Genomic DNA, 4,172 nt, shown 5'->3' with positions numbered 1-4,172 from the left:
GTAAGGCGGGGTTGGGTACCCCAGAAACTGGTCCCTGAGAACTGGTATAGCATAGTGGTTAAGAGCACGAACAGGCCAGATGCAGTGGCTCATGCCTTTTGAGAGACTGAAGCAGGAGGATTGCTGGAGCCCAGAGGTTCAAGACCAGCCTAGGCCATATAGTGAGACCTTGTCTCTGCAAAAAATTTAAAAATTAGCTGAGTGCCAGGCGCAGTGGCTCACTCCTGTAATCCCAGCACTTTGGGAGGCCGAGGTGGGTGGATCACAAGGTCAGGAGATCAAGACCATCCTGGCTAACACAGTGAAACCCCGTCTCTACTAAAAATACAAAAAAAAATTAGCCAGGCGTGGTGGCGGGCGCCTGTAGTCCCAGCTACTCGAGAGGCTGAGGCAGGAGAATGGTGTGAACCCGGGAGGCAGAGTGCAGTGAGCCGAGACCATGCCACTGCACTCCAGCCTGGGGGACAGAGCGAGACTCCATCTCAAAAAAAAAAAGAAAAAAAATTAGCTGAGCGTGGTGGTGTGTACCTGTAGTTCCAGCTACTAGGGGGGTTGAAGTGTTCTTAAACCCAGAAGGCCGAGGTTGTAGTAAGCCAAGATTGTACCACTGCAATAAATAAATAAAATAAGAGCACAGACAAATCTAAATTTGCTTTATACCCAATAACTGCTGCTACTTTTGCCTGTTAAAAAAGGCATAGTCTGTTGCTCATAGGCAATCACTTTCAACAATTTTAGCTGTTTCTGTAACATTCTTCTGTATTTCTAAGTAATATACTTAAAGAGATATTCTTTGACCCATTAATTTTATAATGTTCTTTTTTTTTTTTGAGACAGAGTTTCGCTTTTGATGCCCAGACTGGAGTGCAATGGCGCGATCTTGGCCCACCGCAACCTCCGCCTCCCGGGTTCAAGCGATTCTCCTGCCTCAGCCTCCCGGGTAGCTGAGATTATAGGCATGCGCCACCACACCTGGCTAAGTTTTGTATTTTTAGTAGAGATGGGATTTCTCCATGTCAGTCAGGCTGGTCTCGAACTCCTGACCTCAGGTGATCCACCTGCCTCCCAAAGTGCTGGGATTACGGGTGTGAGTCACTGTGCCTGGCCAATTTTATAAGATTCTGTCGGCCGGGTGCGGTGGCTCACACCGTAATCCCAGCACTTTGGGAGGCCGAGGTGGGTGGATCACAAGGTCAGGAGATTGAGACCATCCTGGCTAACATGGTGAAACCCCGTCTCTACTAGAAACACAAAAATTAGCCAGGCGTGGCGGTGTGTGCCTGTAATCCCAGCTGCTAGGGAGGTTGAGACAGGAGAATGGCATGAACCTGGGAGGCAGAGCTTGCAGGAGACAGGAGAATGGCGTGAACCTGGGAGGCAGAGCTTGCAGTGAGCTGAGATCGCACCACTGCACTCCAGCCTGGGCGACAGAGCGAGACTCCGTCTCAGAGCGAGACTCCGTCTCAGAAAAAAAAAAAAAAAAAAAAAGAAAAAAAAAGATTCTGTTGATTCCCTATTATGGTAGATGAGATTTTTTTACACCACTCACATGTGTGCCATATAACTTTTATTTATTTATTTATTTATTTATTTATTTACTTATTTAGAGACAGTCTTGCTCTGTTGCCCAGGCTGGAGTATAGTGGCAGGATCTCAGCTTACCGCAATCTCTGCCTCCCGGGGGTTCAAGTGATTCTCCTGCCTCAGCCTCCCAAGTAGCTGGGATTATAGGCATGTGCCACCACACCTGGCTAATTTTTGTATTTTTAGTAGAGATGAGGTTTTGCCATGTTGGCCAGGCTGATCTTGGACTCCTGACCTCAGGTGATTCACCCACCTCAGCCTCCCAAAGTGCTGGGATTACAGGCGTGAGCTATCACGCCTGCTGGCCCATATAACTTTCCTTACTGTTTTTCTTTTTTTTTTTTTTTTTTTGAGACAGAATCTTGCTCAGCCGCCCAGGCTGGAGTGCAGTGATGCGATAACAGCTCACTGCAAACTCCGTCTCCCAGGTTCAAGTGATTCTCCCACCTCAGCCTCCCAAGTAGCTGGGATTATAGGTGCACGCCACCATACCTGACTAATTTTCGTATTTTTAGTAGTAACAAGATTTTACCATGTTGGCCAGGCTGGTCTCAAACTTCTGACCTCAAGTGATCCGTCCACCTTGGCCTCCCAAAGTGCTGGGATTATAGGTCTGAGCCACTATGCCTGACCCTGGCTATTCATTCTTAAAGAATCACTCACTGAAAAGCTGATTTGAAGCATAATTGATGGATTTGGCCCAGTAATACATGGGTAAATGTTTAACAACTAGCTCTTTGGAGAAAAATGCCCGATTTGCAGTGCTTTATTATTTCTGTGGTGTAGCTGTTTCTACCAACATAACATCACTAAATACAAACTTGGGAAAAGAGGTACATAGTTGGCTTTTATGAGCTGGTCTCAGTTCACTCTAGCAGACCACAAGACTTTACTTCAGAGTAATTTGCCCACAAGTCAACCTTCCTAATGGAAGATTCCCTAAATGTCAGTATCTATAAGTCTTTTCTCTGGAATCATTCAATATCTCCAGAGAAAATTCCAGTCTCCTATCTTGAGGGTTTATCGTTTAGCTTCTTTTTTTTTGAGACGGAGTCTCGCTGCGTTGCCCAGGCTGGAGTGCAGCGGCATGATCTTGGCTCACTGCAACCTTCACCTCCCAGGTTCAAGTGATTCTCCTGCATCAGCCTCCTGAGAAGCTGGAACTACAGGCACACACCACCACACCTGGCTAATTTTTGTAATTTTAGTAGAGACGGGGTTTCACCATATTGGTCAAGCTGGTCTTGAACTCCTGACCTCAGGTCATCCACCCACTTCGGCCTCGCAAAGTGCTGGGATTACAGGCATGAGCCACTGCACCTGGCAATATGTTTTTTTAACTTATTTTAATGGGATTAGGGAAGGACAGGAGGTCATTTTTGGAGTTGATCTGCTGTTTAATCAGAAATCTTTCTCTAAGATGGTGTCCATTTGGTTCCCACAGTAAAGATGACAATGTGTCAATGGTCCACCAGAACAAGGAATTTTGTATCTATGGTTGTAATTTTAGTTTGTTTGTTTTTGTTTGTCAGCAGAAGCAGCCATGGGGACTATATTGACTAATAAAAATCTCAGTTTTTTCATGTGTGTGCATATATATATATATATATATATATATATTTATTTATTTATTTTTGAGACAAGGTGTCTGTCACCCAGGCTGGAGTGCCGTGCCATGATCACAGCTCACTGCAGTCTTGACTAACTGGACTCAAGCAAGCCTCCCACTTCAGCCTCCCAAGTAGCTGGGACTACAAGTGCATGCCACCAAGCCCAGCTAATTTCTGTATTTTTTGTAGAGACAGGGTTTTGCCATCCATGTTGCCCAGGCTAGTCTCGAATTCCAGAGCTCAAGCAAACCATCTGCCTCGGCCTCCCGAAGTGCTGGGATTATAGGAGTGAGCCACTGCTCCTGGCCTCGTAGATTTTTATCTTCAGAATTCTCATCCTTCTCTTCACATGGTTCAATAATAATTGATAGTGATGTGGAAAGAACTCAAGATTTAGACTCAGAACCCTTGAGGTGGAATCCTGGTTCCTCTGCTTGCTTGCTTTTTTTTTTTTTGTCTCGCCCTGTCACCCAGGCTGGAGTGCAGTGGTGCAGTCTCGGCTCACTGCAACCTCCACTGCCTGGGCTTGAGCGATTCTCCTGCCTCAACCTCCAGAGTAGCTGGGATTACAGATGCCCGCCACCATGCCCAGCTAATTTTGTATTTTTAGTAGAGACAGGGTTTTACCATGTTGGTCAGGCTGGTCTCAAACTCCTGACCTCAGTTGATCCACCTGCGTTGGCCTTCCAAAGTGCTGAGATTACAGGCATGAGCCACTGTGCCCGGCCCTTAGAGACTGGGTTTCACTATGTTGGTCAGGCTGGTCTCGAACTCCTGACCTCAAATATCTGCCCACCTCAGCCTCCCAAAGTTCTGGGATTACAGGTGTGAGCCACCATGCCTGGCCTCTTTGTTATTTTTTTAAAATTATTATTGGCCGGGCGCGGTGGCTCACGCTTGTAATCCCAGCACTTTGGGAGGCCGAGGCGGGCGGATCACAAGGTCAGGAGATCGAGACCACGGTGAAACCCCGTCTCT

This window comes from Hylobates moloch, unplaced genomic scaffold (genome assembly GCF_009828535.3).
Source record: "Hylobates moloch isolate HMO894 unplaced genomic scaffold, HMol_V3 SCAFFOLD_9, whole genome shotgun sequence".
Lineage (NCBI taxonomy): Eukaryota > Metazoa > Chordata > Mammalia > Primates > Hylobatidae > Hylobates > Hylobates moloch.
Note: the sequence above shows the minus strand (reverse complement) of the source record.